Below are 8,300 nucleotides of genomic sequence, written 5' to 3' on the forward strand. Positions count from 1 at the left end.
GGGCGCCGCCCGGGGCCCCCACCCCCGGGGCCGGCTCCCGCGGGATGAGGGGGCGAGGCTGCGAGGAGCGGGCACTGGCGGCCGCGGGGCGCGCTCGGGACCCTCCCTCCCGCCGCCGGCTGCTGCCTCTCCGCCCCGCTCCCCGCGCTGGCTCCGGCTTGGGTTCCAGCTCCGGCCCCGGCTCCCGGGCCGAGAGTGTTACTGCAGCTCAGAGCGGCGCCTCATTGACAAAGAAACCACGTAGCTACCGGAGCGGGCGAGGGAGGCGAGGCAGGCGCGCGCGCGCATCCCCGCGCGGAGCCACCGCGCGCCCCCCGCTCCCGCGCACCCCGCTGGCCCGGGCCCGAAGAGGGACCCCTCGCGGCCGTTCCCGCGCGCCGAGGTCCAGACGTGGGTGTGGAGGCGGCGGAAGACTTCCTTCTCTTCTCCCTCCTTTCCCTGCCAGTCTCCCGTCTAGAGGAGGGGAGATCGCCAGGAGGGGTCGTCTGGCCCCAAAAAGAGGGTAGATGGTCATGGTCAACGTACTGAAGAGGCCAGTAAGCTCCTCAGCCTGAATTTGGAAAGCCCTTTGCAGATAGGTGGGCGCGCTTTGTGCTGTTTGTTCACTAGTTCTCTGAGGGGGCGGCAGACACCTGCATGCCCCGTTTACCCCCGAGGACCTGAAGCGACTATGGCCTAGTTGCAATAACACGCTGGACTAAAACATAGTATAAATATTTATTGCAGCCATACTACGTGCAAAGCAGTGCACATAGCGGAACGTCTTCCCATAAAAGCCTTCCTGCAGTCACTATCCAGCGGAACAAAAGGCGTCCGAGTCAGCTGAATTGGCCTCCTTGCTTTTCCCCTTGCCGAGCTAGATGACCTTAAGCAAATTACCTCTTTCATCGGTGCTTCATACGTCCCTCAGCCAATAAATATTTATTCAGAGGCCACTGCCTGCCAGCTACTGTGTTAGGCGCTGGGGATGTAAGTGGTGAGCAAAAAACACACGTCCCTGACCTCATGAAGCTCAAACTCTATGCATTCGACAATACTTACTGACTGCCTGTTGAGTGTCAGGCACTGTTCTAGACACTGAGGGCAACAGCCACAAACAAAATCTCCGCCCTCCTATGACATTCTAGTGAAAGTAACTGTCAATAAGCAAGTAAGTGATAGATGCTATGGAGAAAAATCAGTATAAAAGAATGAAAAACAGGGGCGCCTGGGTGGCTCAGTCTGATAATCCAACTTCAGCTCAGGTCATGATCTCACGGTTCACGGTTGGTGGGTTCAAGCCCTAGGACCAGCTCTGCACTGACAGCTCAGAACCTGGAGTCTGAGCTGGATTCTGTGTCTCCCTGTCTCTCTCTCTCTCTCTCTCTCTCTCTCTGCCCCTCCCCCTGCTTGTGCTCTCATCCTCTCTGTCTCTCAAAAAAAAACTAAAAAAAAAAAAAAAAAAAAAGAATGAAAAACAGGAAGGGAGTATTGCAGTGTTAAATAGGGTGAAGGAAGGCCTCACTGAGAAAGTGATATTTAAGCAAAGAGTGAAGGTGGTGAGGGAATAAGCCTCACAGGGAGAACATTCCAGATAAAAGGACAGCAAGAGCCAAAACACAGAAGCAGAGCGTGCCTGGTGTGCTCAAAGCACAGCAAGCCAGCTAGTGGGTGTGGAAAAGTGTTATATCTCACTTATTGTGCATCAGTAGGATAGAAATAACACCATATTTCATCTAAGACACATTTTCCCACATACTAACTTCTCAGAAGTCAGATGTGTTTCATACTGCATCTAAGGTTTGCTGAAACACAGTAATACCTTCTTCGGGTCATTATTACTTAAGATAGCTGTTCATTTAAGTGAGTTCTGCTGTTCTTAAGAAACTTGCAGTCTGGTTGACCCAAGAAAACAACTCAGAGAACGAGTTCGAGACACTAATGAGGAAGCCAGTCCATGGCCATGATTCAAGCAACATCACAAGGCAGGGGAAATAATGGTCCCAGCAGCAAGTGGTGACACCAGGGAGAGGTGGCAGGGCATTGCTGGCCTGAGGTAGAGAAGATCCAGAAGGGGAGAGGCTGTGAGGCAAGAGACAAGATCAAACCACAGCTGGGCTCTCTATGAGCATTCAGAGAGAGACAGGAGGATTTGGGGGGCAAATTCCATGGGGTCGAGAGATAGCAAGTGTGTATCTCAAAAGCATATCCTCTACTGGGATTTTCCCTTCAATTATTATTTGCCAGCCTTAGACAAGATATAAATCACTTTTCTGTGATATTGTTAGACGGGTTTGGTTGAATTTCTCTGCCAGATGAGGCTGGTGTCCAGAGCAGAAAGGATCCTTGCCCTGAGGAAGCCTGTAGTCTACTGAGAGGGGCAGAGGTCACTTTAGGGAGCCTTCATTCTAGGGAACCTTCACTTTAGGGAGATGTGCAGAGTGTCCGGTGGCAGAGGCATGTGCAGCTTGCCCATCATCACGGGAATGTGGGTGAGGGATGGCTATTTATGCCTGGATCAGGAGGGAAGGTGAAAGAAGGCAACATTTACAGTTTTGCCAGGCCCGGCAAATGGCAAGGTGGAAAGGTGGGAACACGTGTACAACGTTTTCAGAGGAAGAGTGAAATATCTGGTGAGGGCCGCCCAGAGGGCACTTGGGGAGACCCGGCGTTAAGGCGGGAGATCCACACTGGCACGGATGCGGAGAGGTTGAGTTCGTACCCTATCCTCATCCAGCAGGAACAACTGCGGGTAAGTTTTCTGCTGGTGCAGGAACCTTGATGAGATCCCAGTTCTCAACTGATGATCAGTCGGTGCACAGACTCTGAAACTTGACTGCTTAGATATTTAAATTCAAGTTCTGCCATATACTAGCTGTATAACTTTGGACAAATCACACTTGTCTATAACACTGGAAATGATGAGAACCTACCTCATTGGGTTGTTTTAAGGATTGAATTGATACATATCAAGTATTTAAAAATATACTTGACACACGGCATTCAGTCTTATATAATAATTGCATTCCTGCTGAACCATAATCCCTTTTGTTAACTTTAGTCTGTTAAAACTGAGGCTCTGGGATTTTCCCTATGTGTGATTATTGCTACATAGCATTAGAAGCCTGTTTCTTTTGGGGCACCTGGGTGACTTGGTCGGTTAATCCTCTGACCAGCTCAAGTCATGATCTCACAGTTTGTGAGTTCAAGCCCCACATTGGGCTCTGTGCTGACAGCTCAAAGCCTGGAGCCTGCTTCAGATTCTGTCTCCCTCTCTCTCTGCCACTCCTCCACTTGAACTCTCTCTCTCTCTCAAAAATAAACATTTTAAAAACTTTTTAAGAAAATAGACCGTATTTCACTGCACCAATTGGTTTCAAGTTGCCCCACTATTCTGTGTACCAGTAAGAAGGAAAACAATGCTGCCAATTAAACAGTAACCATGTTTAAAAAAAAAAAAAAAGTCTGTGTCTTTTTACAAAGGAAATTGTTAGGCCAGTGGCAAAGGTCAATCTCCAGGCAGTGGTTTCTAGCTCTCAACTGAAATTTCCAGACATTGCCTTACAGGGGAGATACCTGGGTCTCTGTTTCGTTCTTTTTGCAATAAGCAGATCTCCCTGCTCTAGCCCTAATCTCTATTACTGACAGTCCTTGCTTGTACAAAGCCCAAGTCTACACTGAAGTCTTTCTTTTGTGTGCCCAGGACTATGCTAAGGTCCTGTGGTTCCTACAGGGTGCAGTGCCCCTGCCCCACTGTTACTGTGCTTAGAGTCAAGGGAGGGAGGCACACACTTATGCCACACGTGGCAAGTGCTGCCAGACATGGTGAAGAGTTCTGAGTGGAGCATTGCTGGCAAGGGGAAGTATGGGTCACCTGCCATATTCAGGAACTAAAACGTGTCTTTACAAACCATGAGGGCCTAAAGTGCCATGGTATATATTTCAGACATCTTAGATTACTTTAAGGGCGGGGGTGGGGGGGCGCAGAAATTTAAAATGCAATTCTCAACATGGTATCTGGTTTTCCCTGCTTTCGGCACCCTTGAGAAAACATAACAGGGTTGTATGAAATGGAGCATTTACCAGCCCCCGCCTGCATCTCACTGTCTGGTCCTAGATGCTCATGGTGGGGGTCCCTGCAGACAAGAACTGCCCTGGAGGGCAAGGAGATGTGGTTGAATTAACAATGCTGAGGGCAGTAGGGAGCTGTGAGAATTTTCAAGCAGAGTGAGCGATCAGATGTGTGTTTGGGAAGATCACTCTCCACCTCACAGAATAGACCAGAAGAGGGATTCGAGAGGGGTGTGAGGAGGCCAACTCAAAGGCCATTGCAGAATGGTAGGTCATCTTGTTTCCCTTTCCCTCATCTCTCAACCTGCCTTTCTGAAAGAGGCTTTCACATCCCGCTCCAGGTGCCAGCATGACAGGCCCAGCAGGGCAGTGCCCGCACCCACGAGGGCCAGCTCTGAGCGGCCAGGTGGGCGAGGCTGATCTCAGACCTAGAGTAGCCTCGCAACTCGGTGCTTCATTCGCACCGGTCTCCTGTCGATGACAAGTCAGTGTCCCAGGTTCTGGCTAATTATTCTCCATATCCTCCAGTGGGAGAATGCAGTTTTTAACCGTGAAGGGATAATTTGTCTTGTTAATATTTCTGGTGCTCCTGGGGCTCATCTAATTGCAGAGCGGGGATATGGTCCAGGCTCTGGCACTATGGGACTAGCTCATTTTTACCGCATCTCTTTGCCTTCAAGCTCCAGCTTCGCTGTGTGAAGCCCTTTTCTCAGGCCCTGTAGGGTGGCAACTAGGACTGACCATTGAAAATCTCGCGGGGCGCCTGGGTGGCGCAGTCGGTTGAGCGTCCGACTTCAGCCAGGTCACGATCTCGCGGTCAGTGAGTTCGAGCCCCGTGTCGGGCTCTGGGCTGATGGCTCAGAGCCTGGAGCCTGTTTCCGATTCTGTGTCTCCCTCTCTCTCTGCCCCTCCCCCGTTCATGCTCTGTCTCTCTCTGTCCCAAAAATAAATAAAAAACGTTGAAAAAAAAATTAAAAAAAAAAAAAAGAAAATCTCAGTGATTTACAACCTGGGTTCCAGTCCTCATCTACCACCTAATAACCAGTGACCCTTAGGGGAAAAAAAGTAAAAGTCAGTCTCCCTCCTTCAGAAAACTGGAGCTGTCTACCCAAGATATCAAGGCTATCTACCCAAGATAAATAAAAACATATGCCCACACAAATACTTGAACATAAATATTTGTATCAGCATTATTCGCAAGAGCCAAAATGTGGAAACAACCCAAATTTCCAACAGCTGGTCGGTGGATAAACAAAATGTGCGATACTGGCATAGTATTCAGCAATAAACAGGAACGAAGTTCGGCCACATGCTGAGACACAGATGAACCTGGAGAGTATTATGCTAAGTGAAAGAAGCCAGTCACAAAAGGCCACATATCATATGATTCCATTCATACAAAATGTCCAGAGAAGGCAAACTCAAAGAGACAGAAAGTGGAATCGTGGTTGCCCAGGGCTGGGGGAGTAAAAATGAGGACTGACAGGGGGCACAAGGTTTCTTTTTATGCTGATAAAAATGTTCTAAGTTAGACTGTGGTTATGGATATATAACTCTGTAAATATACTAAGCATCACTTAAGTGAGTACTTTAGTGAGTTTTATGTTATGTACATCATCTCTCAATAAAGGTGTTAAAAAAAACTGAATCTGGCACCAAGTGCTCAATAAATCTTTGATGTTATTGTTATGTAAAGTGTTTTTCTTAAGCACGTAAGGGATATTTATATTTAAAATTTCAGTTTAGGGGCGCCTGCGTGGGTCAGTCGGTTAAGCATCTGACTTCAGGTCAGGTCATTATCTTGCAGTTCCCAAGTTCAAGCCCCGCGTCAGGCTCTATGCTGACAGTTCAGAGCCTGGAGTCTGCTTTGGATTCTGTGTCTTCCTCTCTCCCTCTATCTCTCTCTCAAAAATAAAAACATTAAAATTTCATTTTAGGTATCTATCACTTTTTGTAAAAAAGAAAACCCACAAAGACTCAACAAAATTAGACCACAAAATTTGCATTGTTCATTGTAGTACTATTGGTAATAAAAGAACAAATGTTTGCGCCTCTTAATTGGAAGATGCTTCTCGTATTTGATTTGGAAAGATGAGCAAAGTGTGCTTCCTTCGCTTGACTTCTTCCCCTTCTGGTTTTGAAAGGCAGTTTCGCCAAGCTTAACGCAAGAATATCTGACTGTTTAGCAGAGAGCTATTGTCACCATCTCTGGACGGTTTCCAGGGATGTGTTATTACTGAGTTTCATCTTTCCAGAATGGGCAAAACACTGTCCAGTCTTTGTTATGATTTTATAATAAATGTGTTCTTTTTAAAAAAAAATTTGGACATGATATGAATAAAGGTATGTAGGTATATATCATATAGATGACCTCTATTTTGGAAAATGTTGCCCTGCTCTACCCCACTTTTAGGAGCTGTGCATGGATGCAATACATGGAAATGGGACTTTCTGGCACTGCTGGTCACAGGACTTTGTTGCCCTTGCACTAAAGGGCCAGATTTTCAGGAGCCAAGGATATCCACACCAAGTAAATAGGACAGGACGTAGAGGAGTGAGCGGAGACAATTCACTCTGGCTCTTGGAGTAGCAGCGTTTCATAGGAAGAGAAAAAAAGGATGAATCCTGTATTTTCTGACCATATAAAAGCTTCTTTTTGTAATAAAGTAAAAAAGCTGTCCTCAAAAAAAAAAATAATTAAAAAATAAAGATCTATCATTTTTGAAAGGTCTGTAAGAAACGTAATATAAACAACGCACTCTATCATACATTTAGCCCACTAGCAATAAATGTCAACCCTCCCAACCAATCAATGCCCCTTTTTGTTTGATAAAAACAATTTTATTCTATTATGAAGTCCGATCAAATGCATCTTTAGACCAGATGAAACCATCATTCCTTTAGAGGCAACATGCACCATGATAAAAGTGTCTTCCATTCTTAAGTTCCTGTTATATGCCTGAGAGTAGACTTTTTTTTTCTATCATTTCTTCACAATGTCTGATTGAAGCCATTTTAATCTTTACTGTTTCAATTATCATAAACCTTTATTAAGCATCTACTATGTGCCCAACGCTGTGCTCACTGGGGCTATGGAGATGAGTAAGACAAAACCCATGTCCTCAAGGGCCTCAGGATGCAGCCATCCAGAGCTAAAACTATAAAACAATTACCTATGCCATGGGTGAAAATTACATAAGGAAGGAGAGATTAAATCTCTTTCTGAGTCTGGGGATGCTGACAGTGGAGGTAACACTTGAGGTTTGAGAGAACAAGCAGATTAGATGGGGCGAGAGAGGGCATTTGAGCCACGCAAAAGTGTGGAATTACAAATCAAAGGTACCTTCCGATATGGTAGCCAATATGGCTGTTTAGTATGAAGAGAAAAGCGATGAGAGACTCTATTGGTGAGTCAGACCACAGACATATAGAGAATTTAACATCCTCCTGGGAGATTTGGACCGTATCCTGAAAGTGATAGTCAAGATTTTAAAGCAGGCAAGCGTCCATGGGCAATTCCAGGATTTCCACGTGGGGAGCTTTCGGAAAACTGATCAAAGACTTGTCTTGAAACCGAATTTGCTAGGCAGAACTCTACTTTCATTTAGATTATGTGTTTACTTGTCCCAAGCATCCCCTCGTCACCTCCACTGCTACAATCTTAATTGGAATTGAATTCGGGTAAGACCATATGGCAAGTAATAAGAAGGTTGGTTGGAGTTGGGAGTGGGGGTGGATGGGAGGCAAGGAAGTCAGGCCAGAGCATTAGTTTAGACAAGTTCCTGAGCTGAACCCAGATAGCACAGTGGGGCTGGTGAGGAGGAGACAGGAATGACGTTGAAGTGGGTCTGACAGAGGTGATGCGGTAGGAGGAGGAAGAATTGAGGACAACTTTCAGTTTGGGGCTTGGGGTGAATGAGGATGCCATTCTTCAAGATCTGGGAATAGAGAAAAGTTTGAGGGATAAGGCAAACAAAAGCTAGAAAGGGCATCTGGGTAGAGATGCCTACAAGGCCCAAGCTTCACAAATTGTAATGGGTACGTGGATTTGTAGTCCTCGTCAAAATGAAGATTCTGATGAAATCTGAGGTCACCGGAGTCTGCTTTTCTAAAAAGCTCCTAAATGGGGCGCCTGGGTGGCTCAGTCGGTTGGGCGTCTGACTTTGGCTCGGGTCATGATCTCATGGTCCTTGAGTTCGAGCCCCGCGTCGAGCTCTGTACTGACGGCTCGGAGCCTGGAGCCTGCTTCG

The sequence above is a fragment of the Herpailurus yagouaroundi genome, unplaced genomic scaffold, assembly GCF_014898765.1.
Source record: "Herpailurus yagouaroundi ecotype Mexico unplaced genomic scaffold, PumYag 187, whole genome shotgun sequence".
Classification (NCBI taxonomy): domain Eukaryota; kingdom Metazoa; phylum Chordata; class Mammalia; order Carnivora; family Felidae; genus Herpailurus; species Herpailurus yagouaroundi.